This window comes from Sarcophilus harrisii, chromosome 4, assembly GCF_902635505.1.
Source record: "Sarcophilus harrisii chromosome 4, mSarHar1.11, whole genome shotgun sequence".
NCBI lineage: Eukaryota > Metazoa > Chordata > Mammalia > Dasyuromorphia > Dasyuridae > Sarcophilus > Sarcophilus harrisii.
In genome coordinates, this window is record NC_045429.1 from 462,317,031 (window position 1) to 462,333,002 (window position 15,972).

The following is a 15,972-nucleotide window of genomic DNA, read 5'->3' on the forward strand; positions in this document are numbered from 1 at the left end:
CCCTGCCTCTCTCCTCAACGTTTTGGCTGAGAGGCTAGTTTTCTTCTTAAGTTAACTTTATCCAAGTTTATACAAGCACTATATAGACATGAAAGAAGTAGGTTCTAGAAGAGAAGGAGATAGCAAATCCTAAAGTGCTATATAGACATGAAAGGGAGGGGGTCCTATCGGAGAAGGAGGCAGCCAGAGCCAGACAGACCTCGGACCCCTCCTTGCCGTGTCTCTCTGGCCCCATCTCTGCAGCTCTCGGTGTCTCGCTCATTCACCGAGAAGGGCCGGCTCCAGCTTTCGGAGATGACAGAGGTCACGATCTGTAACAGGAGCCAACCTGCTTGGGTGCAGCCATTTCTTCACCACGGAGTTACCCCGTCCCCGAAGGGCCGACCATGACCCCAGAGGCCAGAGTGCTGCCCACGGCACTCCGAGTCTGACCAGATTAAAATATAACAGGGAAATATCTATCAAAATCAATACGAATGCAATAAAATAGAGAGAACATCCCTTAAAACTAAGCCAACATGTGGCCCCGGGGATCCTGGCGTCCTGCTTCGCCTTCCTGCTTCCGGTCTGTTTGGGTTTAGCGCGGCGCCCGCCACCGAGGACATCAGAGTCCAGTGGCCCCTTCCCTCCCCCATAGCTCCTGTTATTAATAAATGGTCCCTCATTGCCTGAGGAACTTGGGCAAGGGAAGAGTTACTGAGGCGATTACTGCACTAATACAAAAAAGAATTATCTTTAGTATAAAAAAAAAGATGTTGGAAAGCCCGACCATTAAAATTCAATAGAACTGAAAACATTGCAAATTGCTGCTAAGCTCCAATGTGTCCACACTGTTGAAATGTTCTCTTCTTATGTAATTACCAAGTATATTTTCTATCAAAGCTGCAATAACAATAGGAGCTGTTTTGATCCAATTACGTGACAATAGATTGTGATTTTAGAAATGGGGGAATTTCTTTAGGGACCCTCTACCTTTTATGGGCCTTTTGCTGTGACTCAATTCAGTGCTTCGAGCATAAATTAAGCTCCTACTATGTGGCAGGAGCAAAGTAAGCAAAATGGAAACGAAATGGTCTCTGACCTCCCGTAGTTCTCTTTCCACTGGAGCATTTCACATATACACAAGATAAGCAGATGCCGGGGAGCTTGAGGAAGGGGAGGGCGCTAACCATCAGGGAGACCATGAAAAGCTTTCCATAGAACGCGGCATCTGAGCTGAGCCTTGAAGGAGAAGTGAGCCAGGAGGGCATTCAGCACCGCTTGTACAAAGGTGTGGAGGTGGGAGATGCTATCCTGAGGTGGGAGAAGTTTGATTGGAAGGAGAAGAAAGGGCTGAGCCCAGGAGGGAGGCTGGAACTAGAATGGACTGAAGAGTCTCCATTTTATCTTAGAGAAAATAGGGAACCACAGAAGACTCTGAGTGGGGAGAGGGGGCTTTAGGGATCCTAGAGCAAAGTCTGAAAGGAAAAAGGGGAGGATAAGAGGCAGAGATGAGGTGGGAGGGCAGCAAAGCTACAGAGGTGGGAGATGGAGGGGTATGTTGGTGGAACGGGGGGCACCAATGTGGGAAGGGGAGAGCGGAGAGGGGTGCAATCTACCCCCTAACTTACAGAATGCAAGTTCCTCTGGGAGGGTATTCATTCAAGAAATTATGAGTGAGAGTCCTTCATCCAGAAGTGAGGAGAAAGGAAGAAATGCCCAGAAAACCTCTGATTCATTCTCGGTAATCTCCTTCAAAAATTTCCAATGCAAATGTGGACCTGACGGCTTAATTAAAAAATTTCTAGGGAATCATGTGTCCGAAGTCAGAACTTCCAGGTTATCTTAGCACCCAGTTTCTGGCTTTCCTCCCCTGGAGACCATCGTTAGTCACAGGACTGGTGGTCACAGGCTCCCCCTAAAAGGGAGAAGCCAAAAAACGGAAAATTAGAAGAAAAAGGGGAAATTCCATCCCTGAAGTCACATGGACTCCTTGAGACATTTCGGTCAAGCCGGGTTTCCCAGGCTTTTAATTAGCTGCCACACGAGGCACATGGGTGAGGCCGGGGGTCCAAAGCCTTTCAGAACTGCCACGTGGGAGCAGAACTTGCTTCAGTAACTCCTGCTCCCCCTTCTATGAAACAAAAGTACTTCAGGACAAGTCACTAGCAGGAAAGATGCCCCAGAAGGGCCCTCTGAGGGCAGCTTCCAGTCCCGGAACCGTACGAGTGGTGGGCATGAGCAGCACGGAAGGCGGGACATTTCTGTAGCCCTTAACCAATCCCTCTGGAGGCGGATCTCAAGCTGGCCGGGCGGGCCCCGACTTATCCCTGTCCTACAGAACAGGAACCATCTCCATGTTCAGTTTAAAACAATGATTGCAAAAGAGCGATTGTTTGTCCTTCATTTTCAAAGATAATCCTGACTGGGAGCCGGAGCTGCACGAAGGTGCCGGCCTCCCTCCCTCCTCCAGTGGCCACGTGCGGTCCAGAGGCAGGACAGCCGGCGATGGCCCCGGATGCAGGGAGGACTTTGGGGTCTCTGGTGTCCCACCGAGCCCCAAGCTCCCCAGTGCCACTGCGGCTACCTTCATGGCCCCGGGAACAAATGATTTTCCTCCAGCCCATTGCACCAGGAAAAGTCTTCGATATTTGTGGTGGGTGGCCCTCAAACTCACCAACATGTCCGAGAGCCTTCCTGAGCCCCAACTGTGCCCATGTGCCCGCCCCTGCACGGGCTCCAGCGTCTTGGAGCTGAAGGTGGACGTCGTAAGCAGCTGAGCAGCCGCCCTCCCAGGAGGACTAGTCTGCCCCGACCACCCCCACCACAAGAAATCATACTACAGAATGGCATAATGCAGAAGTACATAATAATAATGCCTCAAGTTATACAATATTATAGGAAATATATAATTAAGTATAAAATATTTACATATAAAAATCTCTTTTACAGAGGAGGAAGTGACTGACCCAGGATCACCCTGCTGGCAAGTGTCTGAGGTGGGCTTTGAACTCCAGCCTTCCTGACTCCGGCCACTGTCCTGCCCCGGCTTGCACAGGGGATAAGTAATAGGCCAGTTACCCATCCCCCAGCTCCTGGTTCCATAGCACTCTTAGGCTTGCAAAACACTTCCTTCCTCCTCTTTCTGGGAGGGAAGTAGGGCCACTGTTATTAGTCCTGTGTTTACAGATGAGGGAACTGATGGGAAGAAGCAGAATGATAACGGCCTCCGGTTCCTGTTTGGCAAGAGCTATTCCAACTCATGCTTTTGCGGTTCAGGTGAGTCTGACTCTGAGCCCATTTGGGATTCTCTGAGCAAAGATATTGGGATGCTTTGCCATTTCTTTCTTCAGATCATTTTGGATGAGGAAACTGAGGCAGGCGGGGTGGTGACTTACCCAGGATCCCACAGCGGCTAAGTGTCCGAGGCTGCATTTTAACTCAAGATGAGTCTTCCTGCCCCCAGGCCCGGCTCTCTAGGAGGCAGGGGCGACAATTCTCATAGACTCTGATTGCAGAGGCTCGCTGAGCCATCTCCTCATCAGGTTCTTGGAATATGCTCGGCAGCTTGCAGGGTAAAGCAAACCCGCCTGAGCACTGGCTTTATGTGCGAGCATATTGGCTGGAAGCATACGGTGGAGAACCTTGAGGGGACTGGGACAGCATTTGTGAGTCGTAGGGCGCAGGGGGAAAAGCACTGCACCCGGAGTCCCCAGGAGTTCGAATCCTGCCTCTGCCCCTCATTTCCTGTCTGACCTTGGGCAGGTTCCTGTCCTTCTCTGCCTCAGTTTCCCCCTCTGTAAAATAGAAATCTGTGAAATAAGTGTTTCCTCATCTGGGGAATGCAATGCAGAACGTGTTAGGTTCTCCCCAAAGGTCCTCTCGACTTTCGCTCCTAGGGCTTGATGCTGCCTGAAATTGGGACTTCACCGGGAGGTAATGAAATCGGTGTTCTCCATTGGCAGACAGCAGGATGAATTGGAGAGTGGAGGAAGCAGAGACAGAGAGCGCAGTAAGAGCCCTCCAGGTTGAGGGAGAAGTAAATGCACTCCGGTGTGCTCCGCCCCAAAGTCTGCGGCCAGATCCCTCAGACTGCCTGGATCCCTCAGACTGCCTGGATCCCTCAGACTGCCTGGATCCCTCAGGCAGCCCGATTCCTCAGGCGGCCCGATCCCTCAGGCGGCCCACTGAGGCAGCTCCTCTTCAGCTGATGCCAGGGCAAGGCCCCTTCTCTTGGTGACCCGAGCGGGTCTGGGGTCTCAGACGAGGTACCGCAGTCCATGTCCCGGCAGAGGCTCCAACGAGGCCTCAGAGCGTGGATTTGTCAGCAGCCTGGCATCCCAGCCCTAACACAGCCACTGGGGGAAGCCTGTCCCCTCACCTTGGGATCCACCCAGCTTCTGTATTCGTTCCTCTCTGCAATCTGGACAAGCTGCCCGCCCCGTGCTTGTGCTCCCAGGCTGGCCTCCATCTGTGCCATCCATCCACAGCTACCAGGAAGAAACCAGATAGGAGAGATCCGGCCGCCAGGGAAGGAAGCCACAGGGAGAGACTGCCCCCCCCCCAACCAAGCTCAGGGCTGTCAGGGGGCTCCTCTCAGGCCACCCCACTTCCAAGGAAAGTGCAGCGGCAGGAAGGTAGCTTCTTCCTGCAGGAGCTGTGGCCATAGATGGATGGGTGGATGATGGATGGATGCATGAGTGCATGGGTGGATGCATGGATAGACAGATGGATGATGGATGAATGGATAGATGATGGATGGATGGATGATGGATGGATGGATGGGTGGATGGTGGATAGATAAATGGATGGATGGTGGATGAGTGCATGGGTGGCTGCATGGGTAGATGGATGCAGGAGAGGAGAAGAAATGGTAGCTGGGCTGAGTTCCTAAGAGATCGCAGTGGAACCTTAGAGGCCGTCTCCTCCACGCCTCACATGAGGTCTGGGAGTGGTGACCTGACTATTCCTAATTCATATGAGGAGGAAATACCAGAATGGGATGCAAGTTCAGCTCGCCGATGCCAGCTCCCAGGGCTAACCCATGGTCTCCCAGAGCAAAGCTGAATCCATGTCAGTAAGTGTGGGGAACCGATGGCACCCTTGCCTGAAGTCTGGGAGCTGAGAGGAGGAGCCCCATCGGGGAGCTCATTAGGCCACAGGAAAAGACTTTGGAGTCCATGAAGCCTCCACTGCTGCCATTCTCTTTTGAGCAATCTGTCTCCCTTCCCTCCTGCTCCCCCAGAATCCCCAAAGACTTTACAACTCAGCTCAGCCGAGGGCCTCACTCTGATCAGCTGAACAATGTGAGGCCTTTTCCACTTCCTGACTCCTCTGAGGAATCTCGTACCTCCCCAATGGCGGTGCTCCTCCGCCAGATAGCGAGCCCTCCCCCCCTGCCCATCCTTGCTCAGAGCCTTCTGCTAGATGTCAGCCTGGGTGGGTCCTGCTGGACCTGCGGGAGATCTCTGCTCATTCTTGCCCCGTGTTCTTTCCTAGGCACGTGCCTGAGTGTGGGTGTGCAGCCCCCCCCCCCCATCCGTATACTTCCTTTGCAGCGCACCTGCCCCTGGTGAAAGTCTGCTTGTGGCCCTCCCCATCTCTCCTTCCTTTACTGTTCTCACAACCAGAAACTTTGCTCACAGTTCCTCGACATCCCCAGAAGGATACTGACGCTACAACCTGAGTTTCAGGGAGGAACTTGGCGTTTTTAAAAGTTCTAAACCGGTTCCCAAAGACTATCCAATCTGCTCTCTTCTTGTTTAATTTAGAAACAAACTCATTCTCCACCATTGACTATCCAAGATCTAGAGGCTGATGAACTGCTACGTGTCTCATCAGTTAAACAGTTTGGAAATCAATCGAAAACATGTATTCAGCCCCCAGTGTGCCAGACCCTGGACCAAGCCATTCCTCATCCATTTGGTTTTTCCTGTGTGGATAGTTCGGCCGCACTCTTTGTAGTTTTGAGTATTTTTTTAAAGTGACTCAAAAATAAGAATTAATGACTCCTATGGCTTCTTTTCCACATCTGCAAGACATTGAAGAGGGTCACCTTCAGGCCTGGAGGTCTTGATAAAGGTCTTGTCTTGATGAAGACAAGAAAAAAGACCAGGGCAGACTTTTAAGACCAAAATAACAGCCCACACCTTGACAAGGCGGAATGACAGCAAAATGAGGGTTTCCTGGCACTTTCCTAGCTTTGACTCTAAAGCAGGATCCCCCGAAGCCCTTTCTCTAAGGAGGCAGCTCTCCTATGTGTCTGGATCCTAGAAGTTCCCGTGGAAGAGGCAATAGCAGAGGGAACTTTGAGGGACGGGTCTCTGATTGTAAATGTGGAACAAGGACCAGGAGGGAGCTCCCCGCTGCCCGCAGGGTCTGCTACTGTCCAGAGGATGCCCACTTCCAGTCCAGAATAAAGGAGGGACTCCCTTGAGAGGCTGCCATTGCCCAGGTTGTTCTCACTTGGTTCTGACAGCCTCAAGCCTGGGAACTCAGCCTAGCCTCTTCCAGGAGGTCCATTATCACCTTTCAAATCAAAGATCCTAATTGTCGATTCAGGAAAAACACAGAGGATTAGAGCCCTGTCAACAGGAGTGCCCCAGCAGCCCTGCCTACAGACCAAGGGCGGCTCCTGAGGCTCCGCACCGCTGCCCAGACCACATTTGGGAAAGGAGGAGAACCTTGGGATTCCAAACTGGTTTTTCTTCCCAGACAGCTTGTAAATGAAGCTGAGGAGGGTGGTGAGCTCCCCGGAGACACTTAACCCCCTGCTCTCCAAAACCATCCGCGGGATCGGTGCCAACCGTGGGTCCCGGGAAGGAGGGAGGGTTCCTCCCACAGGTGGGCAGAGAGCTCCAGCAGAGCTTCCCAGGCTTGGGCACAGTGAGTGAGACTGGGCTCGTCGGACGGAGTCTGGTGGGAAATTTTCCTGGCAACTCATGAATCACCGGAAGCGAGTTAGCCAAGAGCACGTTGCTCACCCAGGACAGGCTGGGAGGAACTTCTCAAAGCTCGGCCCAGAGAGGCTGTCAGGGGCTGCTTCTGAAATCCCGGGCACTGGAAGAACACCCGGTGACTCACTCACCTTGTTCGGTGAGGGGCAAGACCAACGTCCCCCAGAACCGCCGTGTACTTGGGTGGACGTGGAGCCAGGAAGACTGGGAATCAAATCGTGCTCTCGATACAGTGTGACTGGGAAAAGCCCTTCTCCCAGCCTCAGTCTTCTCATCTGAAAAATGGCCCTCTGGCTTGGGGTGAGGAGAGGGAGAGGATATAAGGCACTTACTTTGCAGCACCGCAGGCACAAGGGCTAGGACTAAGGTCTATTTAGAGAGAGAAGGGACATGGGCATGGGCAGACTCTGCCAGAGGGGAAGGGGGCAGTGTGGCTCAGTGCACGTCCCCCTCAGTGCTACTACAGAGAACCTCTCTCCCAGGAGCTCTGGCTCCAGCATCCCCTCCAGCACAAAGCCTCCTCCTACGCATTCACTCCCATTTCACTTTCTGTCTTTATTTATCTTCCTGGTGTTGATTTCTTGTAAGCTTAACTACGGTTCTGGAGCTCCACAAGCTGGCACCTTGGCTCCCCAGGACAGGGCTCCCACTGGGGCAGCACGTGGGGTTCGAGATGGCAACCCCCAGCTGAGTGGTCCTGGCCCAGTCACTCCACCTTTCACAGAGGCAGTTCTCCTCCTCTGCCAAATGAGAATAGGAACAGCACCTACTCTTTCAGGGATGTTGGGAGGCTCAAATAAAAAACACACGGAAAACGACTGGCCAAAGAGAAAGCAGAATTACACACTGGCTGTCACTATCGTTCTTATTTGCATCCTCAGCAAACTGAGCATCGGCCCAGCACACAGCGGTGGTTGTTCAGACAGTCAGTCCTGACTGACCCTTTGTGACTCCATGAATCATAGAGACACATCCTTCTAGCTGCCACCAAGTCCATTTGAAAGCACACGGGTAACCCCGGGCAAGTCACTTAACCCCAATTGCCTCAGCAAAAAAGGAAGGAAGGAAGGAAGGAAGGAAGGAAGGAAGGAAGGAAGGAAGGAAGGAAGGAAGGAAGGAAGGAAGGAAGGGAGGGAGGGAGGGAGGGAGGGAGGGAGGGAAAGAAAGAAAGAAAGAAACACAGCACACAGTAGGCTCTTTATAAATGCTTTTTGGTGGGATTAATGTGTTCAGTGAATAGAAATCTGGACTTAAGGTAAGGAAGATACTTTCCAGCTCTGGGACCCCTGGAAAATCACTTGGTCTGTCTTAAACTCAGTTTTCTCACCTTAAAAATGGCAGGAAGAACAGCACCAACCTGACAAAGTCATTACACTCAAATCATAGATGTAAAGTGATGCAGAAACATGAACAATGATTATTACTCAGGATAATCGGATTTAGGGCCAAATATTCAGCTGCTTCATTTTATAAAGGAGGCCCAGGAAGGTGAAAAGTTTTGTCCTGGGCATGGTGCCTGGCACATAGTAGGTGCTGTATAAGTGCTAGCTATTATTATTGTTGAAATTATTAATAACCCAGAGTCCTTTTCTCCAAAGAAAATGAGTCAGATTTGTAAAGCTCTTGACATGGTACCTGGCACATAGTAGGGCAGCATGAACAAATGCTCTATTGCCCTTTCCCCTGGTCGGGGTGCTGAGCCAACAAGGCAGTCCAGCAGCCTCCATCCAGCCACCAAACGCTCCGGGGGGGCGGGGGAGGAGGGCAGCCTGAGTTGTGGCTCTGCTTTGTGGCTTGAGAAGCCTCTGGACCCTTGTCACGGGTGAGCTGGGCTTTCCCCGGGGCTTTTTCCTCTCCTTCACTACATTATGCAAGCTTCACCTCTTGTTCTCTCTGAATCAGAAATTTTCCAACCGAAGAGCTGAGGGAGGGATTGACTGAAGAATAGAAAGCAGGAGTTCCTCTTCTGTGGGACCTGGAGCATCATTCAGGAAACAGCAGCCAGCTTAGGGGGACTGGTGGCATTTAAGTCAATATATGGAAGATCTGGACCCGAGGGGTGGGCCACAAAGCCATCCCCCACTGAGCTCAGGTCTGGATGTATTTGTGAAGAGGAACATGACAGAGGAAAGTCGGGGATCGTGGGGTAGAACTTGGGGGTGCGGGGATGGCAGAATCATTTTCTAAAAGTCCCTGGATCTGTCTTCATAAGCTGATGGCAATCGGGTCCATCTCGGGATTTATCCGTGAGTCTCCAGAGTCCACCTCTCCTACGTTTAAGGGGTGCTGTGGGTGTGTAGGTTCCTGAGCCCCCACTGGTGTATTTACTCTGACTAGTCAGCCAGAAGATATAATTATTTCAAAACAAAGGCATTAAATGAACCAGCATAGTAAAAAATGAAACATTTTCTCTGTAAATCTGGGATACATTCTCCCACAAATACACAGACCCTTAGGGGAGAGCAGACGCTCAGGAAATGTGGGTAGGGAGGCACTTGCATAGGAAACACATGTTTTCAGGGCATAGGCAGGGGGAGGATGGTCAGACCCACAAGGCCATCGATGCTTCTGAGGAACGTCCTTGTATTGTCCCGGCCAGACTTGCTCGCCACTGCTTCCAGGATGCGCGGTCTCTGCTAAGTGTGTGATCGCCGCCGGGCACGCGGGCATCCCTGCCAGCTGCTAGGGCTGCACACTTACTTACCCCTGCCCGTCCCATGACTGTTTACAAGGTGGCAGGGCTTCCAGGTTTCTCTAGGGCCCTCATGAGATGCCATCTCTTCCTGAGAAGGAGAATGAACTCGAGGCTTTAGGCACAGTGATTTTAAAGGTAGAATCTTGGGCAGTTAGGTGGTGCAGGAGGACCTGAGTTCAAATCCAGCTTCAGGCAAGTAAATGAAAATAGCTGATTGGCCATTTATTGACTAACGGAACAGGGGGGAAGCCCCTTGTGGCTTTGCTTCCCCACACGTGAGTCTGTCAGTTCCCGGAGCTTTGGCTGGAACAGACATTTCTACAGAAGGATGCTCCCCCTTCTGGGACTGACCTCTTGTGGATACAGGACAGTTAAGCAGCCCAGCAGTGGCCATAAGTGTTTTCTTTTCAAACGCTCTATTTCCTGCTGGCCAAGGCCAAACAAGTCCTCTAAAGCCTCTGACTTGGGGTTAGAACTTCCTTATTATTCTCACTTAAACTCTAATTGCTAAATGTGCCTTTCTCCTCATTTTCCAGGCAGCTAGAGCTAATGGTCTAGATCTCGGGCCCTCCAGTTTAATTATCTTCAAGGTCTCTGATGCAGGCGAATGAAGAGGGAAAAGACAGAGGCGAGACCCCTCAAACGGAGCTGCTTCAGCCGGCCCCCTCCTCCCATTTATCACCGCAATCCTTTGCTTCAACTCCCAACTTTGTTACATGTCCAGCTTCATACCTCTCAGTATCACACCTTGACCGTATCAAGGAAGGCAGCCAGGTAGTTTTTAATGGATAAAGTTAGAGAAAGTAGAGCAAGAAATTAAGTGGATTCGAAGTCAACAGGACCTGAGTTTGAATCCTGCCCCGGGCATTTACTCCCTGTGTCACTTCATTATCCTCATCCTCAGTTTTCTCATCTATAAAATGGGGATAAAAATCGCACCTACCCTCCAGGGTTGTGGCGTGTAAAACACTTTGTAAATCTGATGATTATTGCTAGTAGCAGAAGAGATGCATGTGCCGCCTTCACGACAGCTGAATCACGATTCCATTCAGGGGTGACTCATCCCCCAGAGACAAAGTGGATCTGCAGTTGTGTGTGGTGCTGGTAATGAGGCTCGAACAATTTGGCCATGAGAAGTTCCTTTGGGAAGCAAAGCCACCCACACGTTTCCTGCCTCCCACCCGCTGTTGCGCCATATTGGATTGCAAGGGCTTGTTAACAGTCAATAGTCAATGACCATTTATGATGTACCTACTATGTGCAGGATTATGCTTGAGAACTTAGTTTCTTGGGGCAGAATATCACCAATGAGGTCAACATCAAGACTCTTACTGCGCTGCTTGGCTTATCATAGAAAGAGCCCCACTTTATCTCCACCGGTATTTAGCCCATGGTCAGAAAGTAATTTCCGGCTCCAAACAGGCCAGATTATAAATGAGAGAGACCTGGACACACTCGTTGGAGAAAACACCGTGACCGCATCTCAGCGGACATTTGGTTTATGGCGAGTCCCACCTTTAACTAGGAGGACCGGCATCAGGATGGCCCAGAGGGGTTGAGAATGATATGATTACAAAGGTTTTTAGGGAAAAGACTAAGCCACTGACCATCTCTTTGGCTATTCCCAAGTGTCCAGTCTTCCAGGAAGATCCTGTAGCACGGGGGTTCCTGGCCAGCTCTCCACTCCAGCATCCGGGACTTTTAATGATCTCTCTCCACCGTAGCCTTTGCCAGACCTTCAAGGATTCACAAAAGAAATAAAAAGCAAACTTTTAAAGGCCCATTTATGACATATCCTTGGAAGTAATTAGCACAATCTGATCTTCAGAGCAAACTGGCAAATGTCCACACGATGATTAAACTTAATACCTCCTAACTGTGGCTTTCTGAGAGCTCTAGATGTAGGGGGAGGAGGGGCTGTGCGCAATGGAAGCTGCTCCATGATTTAGCAGGAGTATTATTTATTTATTCAGTTTACTGCAAATTCTTCCTGTCTAGACAGATTTCAGGATCGCAGAGGCGAGTGTGGCACGGGGGAAGGGCTGGGCTTGTGGAATAAGGATGTTCTGGCCCAATTCTCTCAGGGTCACACCCGATACCCCTTCCCTCGAGGTTCTGGCTCAGTTCTTCTGCAGCATCGGTCCCACCGAGCTCATGCCCAAATGGGGCAAGACCACGGGCAAGTCTTCCTGTGGTGTTGGAGTTCCTCAAGTCATGCTTTGCTTTGGGGGGACAGTGACGTCCCTGCTGGGGATCAGACCTAGCCTGGGTTTGGGTTTGTAGATTTGGGGGTCGGAGGTTCCAAGCCCTTCACTTGGCATGGGGAAATATGGATACGAAAGCCAAAGCTCTCAGAGGGCTTCAGAGGGGGAGAAGGCCCTAAGGCTGCCCCACACGCTTCCCATCTGCTGCCGTAAGCACCCCCAGACACTGTGAAGTGAAGAGAGGCAAAGGAGCGGCTAAAACCGACGGAGACCTTTCTGAAGATACCCACAGTTGTGACTACGCAGCCGTCTGCTAAATGTTCCTCCTGCCCATATGCTGGGCTGACCCAAACCAGGTGGAGAAGGTCCCCACATGCTCCACAGTAGCTCGAAGTCATTTCCTTCCCTCCTCATGGCACTCTGGGGGCCTGAAGCAGGGTTTGTGCCTGCCCCAGACCCCCACTACCTGTGGCCAAAACAATGGGTACATGGATGGAAAAATATAAAATATACGCCACGGAAGTGAGGAAGCAGGAGGGGATGGGAGCCCTGGGTAGGGAGCAGCAGCCAGGCCAGAGTCTCCCCTCCCCTGGCAGCAGAGGGGAAGCTTGAGCATGGGGTTCTCCTGCTTTCTCCGGTCTTTTTCTCAGGGGAAGGAGCCTGGAGATAGAGGTTAGACCTTGACTTCCTGGGCTTTGAAAGTGTGAGCCCCCAGAAGCCCAGGGTGCCACAGTTTGCCACCAGGGCAGCTCTGAAAGGCGACTGGTGGGACCAGGGAGCAGACATTCAAGCGGCCAGCCAGGGAGCGGCTTCACCCGCCTGCTCTGCAGGATTTGGGGTGGACTTTGTGGGTCATGCTTCTGGGCCTGAGGGGAGAATGCGTCTCCGAGTGGTACAGAAGCCAGCGACCCCCAACCCAGCCCTTCTGTCATTGCCCTCTCTCTTCAGTCAATATCTTTTTGTAAAGACTAATAGAAGTTAATGGGTTAAATGTTAATCACTGGTATTAATGGACTACTATTAATGAGAAATACTAGGTGGCCGATATTAGGGGGAGGCAGGATCTGATGACCTTAAAGACACTCCCAGCTCTTAGACACTCTTAGCACATGGAGGAGGAGAGGGCTGGCCAGAGCTCCCCTCCGCTCCTTTCCTCTCCTCTCCACGGAGTTGGGATAAAGAGCCTCTGGTGCAGACATCAGGCACTGAAACGGCGGCTTTACGTCGTGACTTGTTTGTGCTTGACCGTCTCAACATGACCTGCTGCCTTCCTGGTAGGGACCGGGTGGGACTTGTCCCCTGAAGCTCCTCTGGGAGCTCCCCTTGGCTATTAGGGGGAAAAGCTAACTTGGGCCCATTCACATTTTTTCCTGCTTCAGCTTCTTACTCAGAGATGGAAAATGTCTAATTCCAGACGGCAGGAGGGGGCATGATGAGGGCCCCCGAGCCCTGGCGGGGGGCTGGTCCCCAAGCCCCCCCATTCTGCAGCTTTCCTCAATGGCTTCTGGAGGCAAATCTCTCAGCGTGGAAGACCTGTTCTTCTTCAAGAACGTTGCTCCCGTTTTCTGGCTGAGTCGGTGCTGTTGTGATTGTTTATAAAACTCTTCTGCTTTCCTCATACAGCCCAGCGGCACATGTGCCGGCTCAGAAAAATGCAGCGTGAATTTTGAGGTGTTCTGTGAGCCATAAACGGGCTGTCGGCAGCTCGGCATGATCCCTCCTTTCCCTTTGTCTTAACCTCACATCCACCCATCAGTCAGCACTCATGAAGCGCCTACTATGTGCCAGGAAATACAGAAACCGGAACTCTGTGTCAGAATGGAACCTTCTCACCATTGCTATTATTTCTACCCACAATGGAGTGGATGGCTCAGAAATGCGGCTTCCCCAGCGCCAGAAGCTCGGGTCCGGGCACTCCTGGGCACATGCACATCCTTCCCCCTGCCTGCTAAGGGAAGAGAGGCTGGCAGGGTGCAGGTGCTCTAGGTGCAGCCATGCCCTGCATGTCCTGGCATCCCTCTCTCTAGGGTCCTTCTACCACTCTCTCTCCTTCCATCATCTCCCACTGTCTCCATGACATTTCATCCTTCTTTGCTCTTCCATACTAGTCTTCCTTGGGCCATCTTTTCTCCCTGCTACACATCCTCAGGCTGGGTCACTTAAGCCACCTTTAGAATAAGAGTGATACATTGGGAGGGGCCCCTCCTCCATTTTCCTTTGCCATTCCACAAAGCCATCCATCAGAGGTCCCCTTGCCTTAATGGGCCTGGCTCGTAGCTGGAGATTGCCTGCATCCCACCAAAGTGGGGTCTCCCCTGCCTCCAGCCTCAAGGAGCAGAACTGGCTGGTGACAATCCTTGTTTCATACCTGCTGGGTCACTGCCCTGCCGCCGGACCTGCTGTTTGCCCGTCAATTCTGGCAATCCTCTTGTTCACAGCAGTGGAGAAACGGGAACTATCCTTTAGAATTTAAGCCTCCTGAAGGCAGGGGTTATTTTACTATTTTTGTATCACCAGCTGTCTACAAGAGCTCCTGGCACATAGTAGGTACTTAATACAATTTTTTTGACTGATTATCCTCTTCATTAATTCAGTTAAATTCAACAAACATTTTCAAGCACCTACTATATACAATCCCCTGTGATAAGATCATGGCTTTTCCTGTTTTGGGGATTAGTTAGCCTCTTATTAAGATCTTCCTTCCTTCCTTCCTTCCTTCCTTCCTTCCTTCCTTCCTTCCTTCCTTCCTTCCTTCCTTCCTTCCTTCCTTTTTTCCTTTCTTTTTCTCTTTTTTTGGGTGAAACAATCAGGATTAGAATCACACAGCCAGGAAGAGTCAAATATCTGAGGCTGGATTTGAACCCAGATCCTGATGATTCCAGTGCTCCACCTACTGCTTCCTGATTTGGTTCCTACACAAGACTATAAGATGTAAAGTTAGATGGATCTTTCAATACCAGCTATTCCAACAGTCATTTTATAGATGAAGGGGATAAGGCTCAGAGATAATGGAGGATCACTCTTCCCCCCAAATTACTCAGGTATAATTATAGCAGGAAACTGAATTTGAACTCGAATCTAGTGTGGGTGCTCTTTCTGCTCTATGTTGATAACTTCCTTTGAAAGATGAAGAGATATAGGAGAAGATGGAGGGGGACAGGGAAAAGGCAAATAAATGATGGAAAGGCTGGAAAACAGCCCATAAAAAGAAAGGTTGAAGAGTGTGAATTCTGAACAAAGGGTTGCAGAGATAGTCACTCTGTGAATGCTGTGAAACATTTGAAAGGTTATTATAAAGAAGTCAATGAGTTGTGATTCTCTGTGATAAGAGCTTGAGGAAAGCTCCTTGAGAAAGAGAAATAGACGAAATTTAAAGACTTTAAAGCAGATTAAGCAGAGAAGATTTGTCCTTTCGAGATTTCTTTTTTGTTTTTGTAAATTTTTTATTTATTTTAAACTTAACTAAAAAACAATAGGGGGAAACAAAAGAACTTTGGCACGCACATGTGGCAGAACATAGGAGGATATAACAATCAATTTCCATTTCAAGAAACTTATATAGGAAATACTACACATTGTTTGCAAAGTTGTCCAGCTTTGCTTTGCCTCTTTACAAGTTTTCTTTTGTTCCCTGCTGGACACCTTTAATTTTTTCCCTTCCCCTTCCCACTGTAAAGAAGGCTATACTTAAATATGATACAAACATATATATATATATATATACATATATATGTATATATATATATGCACACATACATAGATATCTATAAACATACACTTATATACAGATATACTCACATGTGTAAGATTATATTATGTATATTTATACCTATCAATTCTTTCTCTGGAGGTAGATAGCATCTTTCTTCATAGATCCAAATCTTTCTGTGTTTTTCTAAAAAACAGTTCATCATTTTCTATACTACAGCAGTACTTGAACATAACCACATCATATTTGAGAGATTGTCTTTCAAAGTTTCTTCCCAATTTTCTGCATTTCTTTTTTTATTTTTGGTTACATTGATTTTATTTATACAGGAAGTTTATAATTTAAAATAATCAAAATTTTCCATTTTATACTTCAACAATATCCTCCTCTTATAATCTATTAAAAATCTTTACATCTTTTTACCCTTAA

At 49.8% G+C, this 15,972-nt stretch overlaps 1 long non-coding RNA gene across 1 annotated transcript; it reads left to right on the plus strand.

Annotated features, from left to right (window-relative positions):
- The first annotated feature begins 2,553 nt into the window (after positions 1-2,553).
- On the plus strand, positions 2,554-12,858 carry LOC105750585. Its single transcript, XR_004234118.1, has 2 exons — positions 2,554-3,258; positions 10,167-12,858. It is a non-coding gene; the product is annotated as an uncharacterized LOC105750585 (long non-coding RNA).
- The last annotated feature ends 3,114 nt before the right edge of the window (positions 12,859-15,972 follow it).